Source organism: Oryctolagus cuniculus, chromosome 8 (assembly GCF_964237555.1).
Source record: "Oryctolagus cuniculus chromosome 8, mOryCun1.1, whole genome shotgun sequence".
NCBI lineage: Eukaryota > Metazoa > Chordata > Mammalia > Lagomorpha > Leporidae > Oryctolagus > Oryctolagus cuniculus.
The window spans coordinates 67,183,091-67,197,946 of NC_091439.1; the positions used below are offsets into that span (position 1 = coordinate 67,183,091).

Below are 14,856 nucleotides of genomic sequence, written 5' to 3' on the forward strand. Positions count from 1 at the left end.
CAGTCTCTTCAACAAATGGTGTTGGGAAAACTGGATCTCCACATGCGTAAGTATGAAGCAAAACCCCTACCTCACACATTACAAAAAAATGCACTCAAAATGGATCAAAGATGTAAATCTATGACCCAGTACCATCAAATTATTAGAGGACATTGGGGAAATCCTGCAAGATATTGATATAAGCAAAGAGTTATTGGAAAAGACCCCAGAAGCACATGCAAACAAAGCATAGATGAATGGGATTACATCAAGCTGAGAAACTTCTGTACTGCAAAAGAAACACTCAACAAAGTGAAGAGGCAACTGAATGAATGGGATAAAATATTTGCAAGCTATACAACTAATAAAGGATTAATATCAAAAATCTATAAAGAGCTCAAGAAATTCAAAACAACAAAACAAACAATCCAGTTAAGAAATGGGCAAAGGACTTGAACAGGCATTTTTCAAAAGAGCAAATTCAAATGACCAAGAGGCAAATGAAAAATGCTTAGGATCACTAGCCATCAGGGAAATACAAATCAGAATCACAATGAGGTTTAACCTCACCCCTGTTAAAATGGCTTTCATACAGAAATCAAGAAAACAACAAATGCTGGTGAGGATATGGGGAATGTAAATTGGTACAGCCACTGCAGAAGACAGTACAGAGATATCTCAGAAATCTGAATATAGACCTACCATATGAGCCAGCCATCTCGGTCCTGAGAATTTACCCAAACAAAATGAAATCAGTATATGAAAGAGTTATCTGTACCCCCATGTCTATTGCAGCTGAATTCACAATGGCTAAGATATGAAATCAACCCAAATGCTAGTCAATTAAAGAGTAGATAACGAAATTATGATAAATGATACCATGGAATACTACATAGTGGGAAAAAATAGAATCTTGCTGTTTGCAACAAAATGGATACAACTGGAAACCATTATACTTAGTGAAATAAGCCAGACCCCCAAAGATAAATCCCATATATTCTCTCTGATCTGTGGTAACTAATAGAGTTCCTAAAAGGTAATATAGAGAAGTGAAATTGACACTTTGAGATGTGATGATTTTGATCAGACTTTGTCTCAACTATTGAGAAGTTTTTTTTTCATACTATTTAATGAACTCTTTACTTAGTGTAGGGTTCATCTTATGAGTATAAAGTTAATTGAAACTAGATCTTTGTAAAAAGTAAGAATAGAAATAGGATAGGGAGGAGGAAGAAGGGTGGAAGGGAGGGTAGGAAGAATCACTATGTTCCTAAATGTTTACATATGAAATATATGAAGTTTGTATACTTTAAATTAAAGTTTTAGATTAAAAATTTATTGCAATGTGAAAACGCTTTAGAAAAAGTTCACTAAACTGATTTGGAGACAATCAAAGCTTTCAACAGAATTATTACAAATTCAAAAGAATGAAGGGGTCAGTAAAGAAATCTTGCTGTGAATCTGTTTACAAAGTGCTAGAATGTTCCGTATCTTGTTTCAAGTAGTGATTACATGAGTATCTTTGTCAAAATTCATCAACCAGCACCTGTCTATTTTCCTGTGTGTGAATTAAGATAGTACACCATAAAATAAAATGATTGGGACAGGAACCCCTTTTCCACTGACCTCAAGCTTCCTCATGACGGAATATCTATCATAATGGTACTTCTACCTTTTCTGCCTCCTCAAGTAGCAGATGCACCCCTCCACCCTCCATTTTCCAAGAGAAGGATGATCTATCTAGCAATCTGAGAAGGAAGAACTGGACATGCATAGCTCCGCTGCTTAGGGGCTATGCTTAAAAGAAGAGGCAAGAATTCTCTGTTCCACCATTTACTGTTCACTTGTCCCAGGAATGAAATTAGTAAGTATTGTCTAATTCAGCAGTGAAGTATCAAAAATCTCATGGTGAATATACAGAATCCTTCACTCTAGACATTATTAATTATAGTATTAGCAGACTACATATTATTTACATTCCTGATGCTTCTAAACTTGGATAAGGAACAGAGAATGTAATTTTTTGGATTGCTTCTAACTACGATAGTAAATCTCAATCATGAATTTTTATCACCTATTTTTCATGTAAATCTAGATTTCTATATTTAACTATGATTTACAATACTGAAATCGTTCTTAAAAAATGTCCCAGTAATGAAAGAATGACACAGATACTTCTCAAGGAAGGTTTCAATACTTAGTATTAATAGGCAAAGTTAATTAATATTTTTCTTAAAAAAATTTTCCTGCCAATAAAGCAACATATGGTCTAGTCTGTCTATGTTATAGAAAATGTGGTATCTACAAAGGGTTAAAGCAAAGTTGATTTGGTCACTAATCGGAGCCTTGTTAACCAGCTGATCCTAAAGCTATAATCTAAGCAAGTCCTCTAAAACTCTATCAAAATTACACCAGCAAAGATTAAATAATTATTTTGACAAAGCTAATAGATTTTCCCCCATCTTTTTATTTGACTTTCTTCATTTTTAGGACACTTGAACTTCAAAATGCCAAACTTTGAAATTTGGCCTTGGCCTTTAACAGCTTTTTCCTCCTTGTCCATCCTTTTAATGTTGGTGTGGCCATTGTTCTGCCCACAGCCCACTTCTTTTTCTGAGGGACAGATGCACTCTGGTGGACTGAGAAAGTAGGCTGTCTTTACTTCAGTCCTTCCTTTAACCAGCTTCCTTTATTTACCTATTGACACGAGGAATTGCCACATTCTAGTCCTTGTTACATTTGGATAAAATCTGACTACATTTTCTCATTACCCTGATCAGCTATCATTCCGCATGTCCCTGCTGAAGACAAGAACAGCTATACTTTCCTGCTAAAACATTTTTTAAAAACTTTGCCATGTTTTCTCTTTGCTCTTATAATCCTGTACACTATTAGGCACCAGAAGCTCTTAATGCTCAACTTTTCTCTTCTACAAACCAGAAACCCAAATTATTTTTAAATAATTTTACCCAGAATAATTTTAATAACATAACCCAGAAATGGTAGCTTTATATTCAAGTTTATTGGACCTAAAATATTTTAAACTGTTAATTCTATCAATTCACTATATGCTAATTAAGTAAGTGGGTGTGTGTGTGGATGGATGGACAGATAGGTGGGCATGGTTACCATCTTGGGACAATTATACCATTACTGACGGTAAAACCCACAGGATACGGCACTACTAACTGAGCTTAAAGTTCAAGACCTTTCTACCGGGGCCATAATTGTGGCACAGCAGGTAAAGCCACTGTCTGCAATGCTCTCATCCCAAATGGAGTCCCGGCTGCTCCACTGCCAGTCCAGCTCCCTGCTGATGGACTGGGGAAAGGAACAGAAGATGGGCCAAGTGCTTGGGCCCCTGCATTCACTTCAGAGACCTGGAAGGAACTCCTGGCTTTGACCTGGCCCAGCCACTGTCGCTGTGGCCATCTGGGGAGTGAATGAGCAGATAGAAATTCTCTCTCTCTCACTCTCTCTATAGCTCTGCCTTTCAAACAAATGTTTTTTTTTGTTTTTTAAAGATCTTTTACCCTCCTTCAAATGTCATTCAGTTCTTTTCTGAACCTACAGCCACTCAGTTATAGTGATACTCTTTTAGAAAGAAGAGATTAGTCTAAGAATATCTTACCCTTGAACCTAATATAATTTTCACAAAACTAGTACCAAAGCTTTCCTAGCATCATTTTTACACACATCAAATGTAAAAGAAAAATCATTTCTTTGCTAATGCAGTTTTTAAGCACCTAGAATGTCGTCAATGCTTGAATGGAAGAATTTCAAATTCATCTCAAAATGAACGGCATTAAGTCAATGTGAAGCACTTGGCTTACAGAGCTGGGAATAATAACTATCTCTCCTGAATATTATGTTTCACTTATCTTAAGGGTTTAACATCTGATAGAATGAAGCTATTTTTAAAAACATAAAATAAGAAGAAATAATTGTTTTTGTTAGCATGACAAGTGAAAGTATTATATTTAACAACTGTAATATTTCAGATTTTTATTATATTTACTGATTTGGTTTCTTGTTTTGTTTAATATATATTTATGGAGTTAGTCCTGAGACAATCTGAAACTCAACAGCTCTTAACAAGTTAACATATTTCATATTCCATTAACCTATACAACATGAGAATACTGACTTATTTTTTGTTTCTGAATGATAATGAATTTCTGCTAAGTAAAGAACACAAAGACCAACAAAGGATTTCAAGTCTCATGTAGCTATTGCCTCCTCCTCGCTTTTGATGGATCTAGAGTAATATATAATTGCTATTTTAATTTGCATTTTATATTATTATAAACATCAGCATCTTGGCCAGCACCGCAGCCCAATAGGCTAATCCTCTGCCTGTGGTGCCGGCACCCCGGGTTCTAGTCCCAGTCAGGGCGCCAGATCCTGTCCCAGTTGCCCCTCTTCCAGTCCAGCTCTCTGCTGTGGCCTGGGAGTGCAGTGGAGGATGGCCTAAGTCCTTGGGCCCTGCACTCGCATGGGAGACCAGGGGAAGCACCTGGCTCCTGGCTTTGGATCAGCGCAGTGCACCGGCCGCAGTGGCCATTGAGGGGTAAACCAACAGTAAAGCAAGACCTTTCTGTCTCTCTCTCAGTCCACTCTGCCTGTCAAAACAAACAAACAAACAAAAAAGCATCTTTTCATATTTGTTGGCCATTTGAATTTTATTTCCTCTAAAGTGTTTATTCACATTCTCTGTCTAGTGTTCAAATAGGTTTTTCAGTCTTGTTCTTACTGTATCACAGCAACAGTAGTCAGTAAAGACTTTTGTCTACTACCTATGTTAACGTTTTCTCCCCAAATCTATCATTAATCTATGGGCTTTGTTTAAGCATCTTCCTCCTAGTTTTCTTTTACAGCATCCGGGTTTTAGGCACAGTTAAGAAAGTTGCTTGGGTTCCCAGCAAATGCTTCACGTATCTTACAATGTTATGATTCTTTTAGTTTTAAGTCTGATTCTTTGGAAGTTATTTTTATGTATGACCCAAGATGAGGGCTTCCTTTTACTTTTTTGCATGAGCAGTAGTTTTTAATATTCCATTCTTTCCTCACCAAATTAAACTGCCACCATTGGCTCATACCCAGAAAAATATTTCTGATGTCCTCTTTCTTCCAATGATCTCTGTCTACTCTTACACTAATACCATACAGATGGAAGCACACTGGCTCTAATGTTCTGTTTTAAATGCTAGTCTCTGACATTACTGTTTCCGTTTTCCTAGCTATTCAGATTTTTTCGTCCAGAAGATCTTTAAAATCATCTCACTGAATCACTCCACAGTGAATGAATAAATGAACAAACAAATGAATAAAAACCTGGGCTGGCGCCATGGCTTATTTGGTTAATCCTCCACCTGCAGCGTTGACATCCCATATGGGCGCCGGGTTCTAGTCCTGGTTGCTCCTCTTCCAGTCCAGCTCTCTGCTGTGGCCCAGGAGGGCAGTGGAGGATGGATCAAGTGCTTGGGCCCCTGCACCTGCATGGGAGACCAGGGGGAGGCACCTGGCTCCTGGCTCTGGCTGTAGCGGCCATTTGTGGGGGAGGGGGGTGTGTACCAAAAGAAGGAAGACCTTTCTCTGTCTCTCTCTCTCTCTCTCTAACTCTGTCAAATAATAAAAAAAAGAAAGAAAAATAAAGAAAAAGACTGAACTACAGTATTTAAAAAAAATGAATAAAAACCTGAGTTTATAACAGGAATTACATTAAATTTGTATTTTAATTTTGGGATCACTTGATTCTTTGCTGAAAATAATTATTCCCATTTGTAAACTGAGCTACTTGAATATGATCACATATTCAGCTACCAACAAAACTCTCAGAAGTGGGTTTAAGTCCCCTGAGTTTTTTATGCATACCATTATAAGATCAGCAAATACTGATCACACTATCCCTTTTTTCTAATCTATATTCCAGTCTCCAAACAAGATCAAATGAGAAAATGGCTCCATACTCTATTATTTCACAACCTATTCATTTTACTGTTAGATTAACTTTAATATAGAAAGCTTTCCCTTCCGTTCTTAATACCAATACAAGCCTCCATGAGTCTCTGAGGATGGGGGTAGATGTTCTTATATAAACACACACCCAAAAACTGAAGACACAAGCACTTATTTTTAGTAAGCTAAAATATAAGCAGAAAATTCATGCCTCTAATTGGTACTGCTGCTATAGATGCTTGCTGTCAAAATACCAACTACAAAGATTAAAAAAAACCTAAAAGCTTAGAAATAGTTTTAAAAAGTTATTATTTATTACTTACTTCCTAATTATCATTTGGTCACAGAATAAAAAACTGGAAAGTTAAAGCGAATATGATGTTAATAAGAATGTGCCTTTTCCTTTCAACTGGTTTCAGGTTCCACAGCATAGTTTAATGTGAATGTCACTAAACGTTAACTATGATAAGTAAAGGTTCTATATATGAACAAAAACACACCAGTTACAAGTTTATGTATGCAGGGCCAGCGCTATGGCGCAGGTTAATTCTCCTCCTGAGGCGCTGGCATCCCGTATGGGCTGCTCCTCTTCCTATCCAGCTCTCTGCTAAGGCCTGGGAGAGCCAGTGGAAGATGGCCCTAGTGCTTGGGCCCCTTCACCCACATAGGAGACCCAGAAGAGGCTCCTGGTTCCTGGCTTCGGACCAGCCCAGTTCCGACTGTTGTGGCCATTTAGGGAGTGAACCAGTGGATAGAAGACCGCTCTCTCTGTCTCTCCCTCTCATTGTCTGTAACTCTCTCAAATAAATAAATAAAATCTAAAAAAAAAAAGTACATGTGTGTAACATCCATTTTTAAAGGCAATTTAAGCAGTACTTAGAAACACAGTAATGTTTGCAATAATTGAAGAAAAATAAAATTAAGAGCTAGAGATTATTATAGTAATTTCCTAATCCAAACTAAACTTCATAAAATTTGCGTTCTTATTTTTTTTGTCTTCATTAGTTAACTTACTGTTTTAACATGCTAGCATGCTTACTTACACACATGGGCTTTGTTCCCACTGTGCTTCTCTAGGTTGCAATGAAATTTTAACTCTTAACCCATTCGTCAGTTATTCACACAACCATCTGTCCATTCAATAAACCTTTTTCATCCCACAAGTTATAACTGAATATCTCACATCACTTGCCTCCCTTTCTTCAGAAAAGAAAACTTAAGATTTCATAAAATATAAGGGCTGGGGCCAGCCCTGTGGTATAGCGGGTAAAGCCGCCGCCTACAGTGCCGGCATTCCATATGGGTGCTGGTTCGAGACCCATATGCTCCACTTTTGATCCAGCTCTCTGCTATGACCTGGGAAAGCAGAAGATGGTCCACATCTTTGGGCCCCTGTACCCACAAGGGAGACCCACAAGAAGCTACTGGCTCCTGGCTTCAGATCAGTGCAGCACCACTGGCTGTGCGGATCTGGGGAATGAACCAGCAGATGGGAAACCTCTCTCTCTCTCTCTCTCTCTCTGCCTCTCTGTAACTCAGCCTATCAAATAAATAAATCTCTAAAAAAAAAAAAAAAAAAATAAGGGCTTACTAGTTTTTTAGTCTCTCATAGGTAGATCAAAAATTGTTGTTGGTATATTTCTACCATCATAAAATTCTTGGACGGATACCTATACTACTGCCTGCGGTGAAAATTTAATAAATCCTGACAAACTTACATTACTTTCTGAGGCACCTACACTTGCACCTTTTATACAAATTATAGCATAAAATGTGGTAATTCAGAAACATTTTTACCAGATCAGCATTGTGGCACAGAGGATTAAGCCTCTGCCTGTGATGCCAGCATCTCATATGAGCACCAGTTTGTGTCTCAGTTGCTCCACTTTTCGATCCAGCTCCCTGCCAATCTACCTAGAAAAGCAGCAAAAAGATACTCAAGTACTTGGGCCCCTGCCTATGTGGCAGAACTGGATGAAGCTTCTGGTTCCTGGCTCCTGGCTCCAGCCTGGCCCAGCCCCAGTTATTGCAGCCATCTGGGAAGTGAACCAGCAGATGGAGGATCTCTCTCTCTCCCTCCCTATCTCCGTAAATCTGCCCTTCAAATAAATAAAAATAAATCTATAAAAAAAGAAATATTTTTATTAAGATGGGCTACACTAAAAACAATGACTTCATTTTGCTCTAAGTTTTCTTCTCTTCTTCAGGTATCTAATAAAAACTTTTTATTTCAAAAACTCTTCACTCATTCTTAAATGGAGTTAAAAGTCTATTCTAGTTTGACTCAGAAAGCGTGGTCAGTCATATTTGATTAGAGAGTCAAGAGTCTGACAGACGATCTTCACAACTACAATATTAAACCATAATAGGTAAGAGCAAGACACAGTTTGTTCATTTACCAAGTTCAAAATCTATTTCACAGTTGTCAAATATGCTAGTATATAACATGATCCAAATTGGTAATAAGTTGTCTTTTTTTTAAAACACATACTGATTCATATTGAGATCTAGGCTATATTAACTCATCTCAGAATTGAGAGAGAAAAATATGAGGGTGATTTCTTAGCAGTCTCCTAGACAAAAAGATTTAAGAAAGTCTCATATCAAATAGTGGTCAAAACTTGGGATGTTATAACGCAACAGATAAACAGACATGGTTTAATAGCATACGTTAAACAGCTGTAAGGAAATCCAAGCATTATTAGTGGAACAATGTAGATGAAATGTATAACCTGCCAATTACAAACAGCTTCAGTGCAGAGGAACTGCTGGAACGATCTCCATACACAGAGAAGCTCCAAAAGATGCTGGGAAGTTGGAGTTAGACACTTTCAAACTTCACTTCTGTACAGATAAACTGAATACAAACATGATAAAGTAGAAACTCTCCAAATACAAAAATATCCATTTGAAATATATTTGCCCTGCTCCAGCTCCTTTATACAATGTGCCTGGAAGCCAACCTAAGCCCTCACACCACTAGTACTCTTATCACCAGTATTCTTCCAGAATAATGTCTTAGCTTATTCATATTATCCTGTGTTTACCAACTTCTCAGTCCTGATTTGTCTCTTAGCTCTCAAATTCCACTTACCCTCTCAGATTTAGTATACTGATCTTGGACTACTATCTTAGCAATGAGCTTCTACTTCTCAAGTGTCTGCTACTCAAGTGTCTGTCTACAATGCCTTGGCTCCTGATACTTAAATTCAAGGATAAAAGATATCCTGCCTCCAAATTCTGCCCTGGACTCTGGAATATGCTTGACAGAGAGAGATGATATAAATTCAAAAAGAAGAAATTCTGCCTAAAAATGTATGGGAATTTTTATAGCTATACAAGTTAAACAAAGAGAAATGTTTGGGGTTATTTACTGAGAATTCTAAATTGTCTTAAGATTCCTCAGTAGAAAATATTCAAAGCTATGACTCATCATATACAATGGTGGGAAAAGTAGTAAAGACCCTCCTTTATAAAGCTCTATAGTAATAGAGAACAGGACTAAAGGTTGACATGTAAGGCTAGATAAATGAGGCTTTCTTTAGCAGGAAAAATATATAGAGAAGTATTCCATTAAGATTGGTGCAAAACAGTCCCACTTATTAACCTAATAAATAACATGGGAGAGATACTGTACACTGAAATTCATAAAATTTTTTAAAGATTTTATTTATTTGAAAAGCAAAATTAGAAGGAGAGAAAGAGAGGTCTTCCATCCACTGGTTAACTCCTCAGATGGCCGCAATGGCTGGAGCTGTGCCAATCCAAAGTCAGGAGCCAGGAGCTTCCTCCAGGCCATGCAGGTACACTTTCCCAGGCCATAGTACGAGCTGAGTCAGAAGTGGAGCAGCCGAGACTTGAACCGACGCCTATATGGCATGCTGGCACTGCAGGCGAACGCTTTACCCACTATGCCACAGCATTGGCCCCAGAAATTCATGAATTTTTAGGCAGCATCAACTTTTTTGGCTAATGAAATGTCAACACAGAGGTGCCGGCACTGTGGCATAACGGGTAAAGGCACCGCCTGTGGTGCCATCATCCCAAATGGGCGCTGGTTCAGGTCCCAGCTGCTCCCCTTCTGATGAGAAAGCGGTAGAAGATGTCCCAAGTCCTTGGGCCCCTGCACCCATGTGGGAGACCTGGAAGAAGCTCCTGGCTCCTGGCTTTGGATTGGCTCAGCTATGGCTGTTGCAGTCAATTGGGGAGTGAACCAGAAGATGGAAGACCTCTCTCTCTCTGCCTTTCCTTCTCTCTCTGTGTAACTTTTTCACATAAATATAAAAAAAAATCAACACAGAAAAACAATACATGCAGTGTCATAAATGTGACAAATGAGTTTAACATAGGCTAATATTAGGTAATACATTAAGAATTTTTAAAAATCTAATAAAAAAATACTGTCTGAATTATCATTCATGAATCTACAAAGGAGAGACTGTCCCAGGATACCACTATCAAAAGAAAAAAGAAATTCTGAGATCAAGATTTAACAAAAAAATTTAGATAAAAATTAAAACAGAAAACATGATTAATAGCCTTTCTTAAATCTATAATGAGACATGCATTTAAAAATAAATAAAATTCAAACAACAGATTTTGACAATTATCCACTTACTTGTGCCTCAGCTACAACTACCCTTATTGCCTAATGTGTAAAAGCTTGACACTTAAGTATTTTTCTTTTGCCAGATTATATAATAAAAGTTTTGTCTATAGAGGACAATAGATAGGAAGATGCTCTCCTTCCTACTCAGCCTATGTGATATTCTCCAGTGCCAATCACCTACAAGTCATAGCTTTCACCACATATTCTCACACCATCTTTGAACACGGTAGCAGCACTGAAAAAGGAAAGCCCCAGGCAGGTCAAGTCTGCACCCTAGCACAGGTCACACTGCTTCCTTCACTATCTCCTCAGCCTTGGAAGTACACATGTTGGAAGCCCTGCAGGACACATCACTTGAGACACTCTGGCCCACACTGCACACCGAAGCATGCTAGATTCCTGGAAGAAGCATCTCCAGCTCCCAGTTCTAGCAGTACCTGCGTGGGTAGCTTCAGGTTCCTATGCATACACAGCTCTGGTACCCACCCACCACCCTCATCTTGCTAGTTTGTCAGAGTTGTTCCTATGCATCAGGCAACATTGAGCCAGTCTGGCCTGGGTAACCCAAAGAACTTCTACAAACCCAGAGGGTTAAAACCACATCTTTTAATGAGAATCTGAGCTTCCAACAAAGTTAGTTCCTCCTACCTTGGATACATTCCTGCTGGCCTAACTGCCCTTCATAGTGTGCACTATTAATCTTTTATAGTTATTTCCATACTACTGTTTAAAAATGGTCATTAAATATTCTCCATTTAAATAACTGTGCATTGGGAGACAATTCTTAGATTTCTTGGCATTCCTGCATGGTTGGAGTTTCTAATCAAAAGACACCAATAAGCTATAATAAAAGTAGTCTCCCACCCTGAAAACATTATAGGATTGTAAAAAATTCCCCTTTTCTTCCTAGACATTTGCTTTCAGCTTACTTTTAGAGTATGTAATAAACCTGGAGATGCCTTCCACTTTCCAAGGGAGGATTTTTTAAATTCCAGAATAAATATAAGAGGTGTGTGTATATTTTTAGATAGGTAAATGTGCCTGCCAGCAACGCCACATAAACTTACAGTACCAAATTTTAGGGTTCCTCTCCTGGTGCAACCTTGTAGAGGGTAACACCAGGTTGTCAGTGAGTGGTCCTGTGGTAATTTGGGCTTGGGCAACTGACATTGAAATATTCTGTAATAAACTAGTCTGTGACCTCAAGTTTCCTGTTAGAATATCTATATAGGGGCCAGATCTGTGGCATAGCAGATTAAAGCCTTGGCCTGCAGCGTCAGCATCCCATATGGGCACCGATTTGAGTCCTAACTGCCCTACTTCCGATCCAGCTTCCTGTTCATGCACCCGGGAAAGCAGGAGGATGGCCCAAATGTTTGGGGCCCTACAACCCAAGTGAGAGACCCGGAAGAAGCTCTTGGCTCCTGGTTTTGGCCTGGCCCAGCCCCTGTCATTGCGGCCATTTGGGGATGGAAGACCTCTCTCTCTCTAACTCTACCTTTCAATTAAACCTTTATTTTTTTTTTAAAGAGTATCTTATATGTAAACACATAAATTTAACATGGTATGGTTTTTGTCTTCTGACTGGACCTAGACAGATATATAAATAGCCCTGAAAGAAAAACAAAGATATAGGTGAAAGGATTATTTGCTCTTTTCAATGAATAATATCATAATCCATAAGATCATGAATATTACATACAAGGTGACTAATAACAAGATAGATCTCAAACTTCTACTCATTTAACAATATGAACTAAGTGCTTACCAAGCACCAAACACTGCACTAGATGCTAAAAGTAAACAAATGAGTACATCACAGCTCTGTTCCCTAGTTTCTCACAACATAGAAAATACCCCATAGTTTTAATTTTTTTAGTGGAAATTACCTTGACATGTCCCACTTCACTCCTGGAAGCAACCAATGCTATTAGTTTCTTACGTATCCTTACAGAGGCATTCTGAATATCTATATGCAATTATCTACATTTATACACACACAGACACACACAAAATTTCAAAGCGGGGCTGGCATTGTGGCATAGTAGGTAAAGTCACTGCCTGTGATGCCGGCATCCCATATGGGCACCGCCAGTTGGTGTCCCAGCTGCTCCATTTCTGATCCAGCTCCCTGCTATTGCGCCTGGGAAAGCAGCAGAAGATGGCCCAAGACCTTGGGCTCTTGCAATCCACATGGGAGACCTGGATGAAGCTCCTGGCTCTGGCTTTGGCCTGGTCCAGCCCCAGCTGTTGTGGCCATCTGGGGAGTAAACTAGTGGCGAGACAATCTCTGTGTGTAACTCTAACATTCAAATAAATAAATAAACCTTAAAAAAAAGCTTGAAAGCATAAGCAATGTAAAAGTTATGATGGTACCACCTTTCTCATGATAATGATCTATGGTTTGAATATGATTTGCCCCCAAAACTCATGCAGCACTTTGCATTTTTTTAATTAATTTATTTGAAAGAGTCAGAGAGAGAGGAGGGGAGATAGAAAGAGCTCTTCCATCTGCTGGTTCACCCCCTAAATCGGCAGCAAGTCAAGGCAGGGCCTGGCCAAAGCCAGGAGCTTTATCCAGGTCTCCCATGAGGGTGGCAAGGGCCCAAGCACTTGGACCATCCTCCACTGCCTTTCCAGGCCAATATCAGGGAGCTGGATCAGCAGTGGAGCAAATGGGACATGAACCAGTGCCCATTTACATGTCACCATCACAGGCAGCAAGCAGCCTTGTCTGCTGCTATGCCACAATTCCTGCTCCACACAGCAGCTTAAACTCCAAAGCCAGTAAGTTAAATTAATCATATCAAGGGGGTTTGAAGCTCAATTAAATTATGCTGTTTAGGAGGTAAGTCTGGTGAAAAGTCTTTATGTAATTAGAGGCATGTCCTTTGAAGGGAGTTCTTACAAGACAGAAGGTTCTAAAAATCTGAGTCAGTTCTCTCTGTCTCTCTCTCTCTCACTGTCCACTCTGTCAAAAAAAAAAAAAAAAAAAAAAATCTGAGTCAGGCCCAGACCTGTTCTTTGCTTCTTTGTTCACCAAATGATCCTTCCTTGGCACATCCTACACCTCTGTCTCTGCTGTCCTCACTAGATGGCAAACCAATGGGGTTGCCCAACCTTGGACCTGAACCACCCAAACTGTGAGCTAAATAATCCCTTATAAAGATAATTGACTTGGGTATTTATCTAGTTGTAGTGACAAAAAAAGGAATATATGATTTTAATAAAAATAACCACTAACAAGGCAGGCATTCGGCACAGCAGTTAAGATGCCATTTGGGGTGCTTGCATTCCTAGGTTTGAGTCCTAGCTCTATGTCTGATTCCAGCTTGCTGTTAATGCAGACCCTGAGAGGTGGCTGGTGATGGCTAAGGGGGAGATCTAGATTTTTAGCATCTGGTTTTGGCCTGTCCCAGCTGCAGACATTGTGGGCAGTTGGAGAATAAAACAAAAGATGATGATGCTGGTGTTGTGGTGCAGCAGGTTCAGCCACCACATACAAATGCTGGCATCCCACATGGACACCAGTTTGTGTCCTGGCTGCTCTGCCTGCAATCCAGCTCCCTGCTAGTGTGCCTGAGAAAGCAGTGTAAAATGTCTGGACCCCTGCCACCCATGTGGGAGAACCAGATAAAGCTCCTGGCTTTGGCCTGGCCCAGCCCTGGCTGTTGCAGCCATTTGGAGAGTGAATAAACCAGCAGATAGAAGATTTTTCTGTCTCTCCCTCTGTTTGTAACTCTGCCTTTCAAATACATATATAAATCTTAAAAATTAAAAAAGGTGAGTTTGGCTGGCGCCACGGCTCACTAGGCTAATCCTCTGCCTGCGGCGCCAGCACCCCAGGTTCTAGTCCCGTTTGGGGCGCTGGATTCTGTCCTGGTTGCTCCTCTTCCAGTCCAGCTCTCTGCTGTAGCCTGGGAAGGCAGTGGAGAATGGCCCAAGTGCTTGGGCCCTGCACCCTCATGGGAGACCAGAAAGAAGCACCTGGCTCCTGGCTTCGGATTGGCATAGCATGCCAGCTGTAGCGGCCATTTCGGGGGTGAACCAACGGAAAAGGAAGACCTTCCTCTCTGTCTCTCTCTTTCACTGTCTAACTCTGCCTGTCAAAAAAATAAATGAATAAAAATAAAAATAAATAAAAAAGATGAGAGTTCAATCTAACTTTTAAATAAATAAAAATGTTTAAAGTATCCATTAATATAATTATTTCAGAAAATCATATTAACTACTACTGAACTAAAATTCCCTGGTAATTTTATGACAGTATTATTTCATTCAGTGATAACCAACCTAGAACACTCTCTTCA

General features: G+C 39.3%; 1 protein-coding gene across 6 annotated transcripts in view; it reads right to left on the reverse strand.

The window, feature by feature from the left end:
- RAP1GDS1 (Rap1 GTPase-GDP dissociation stimulator 1) overlaps window positions 1-14,856 on the reverse strand; it is a 170,356-nt gene that overhangs the window by 138,528 nt on the left and 16,972 nt on the right. The gene's annotated exons all lie outside the window — the stretch shown is intronic.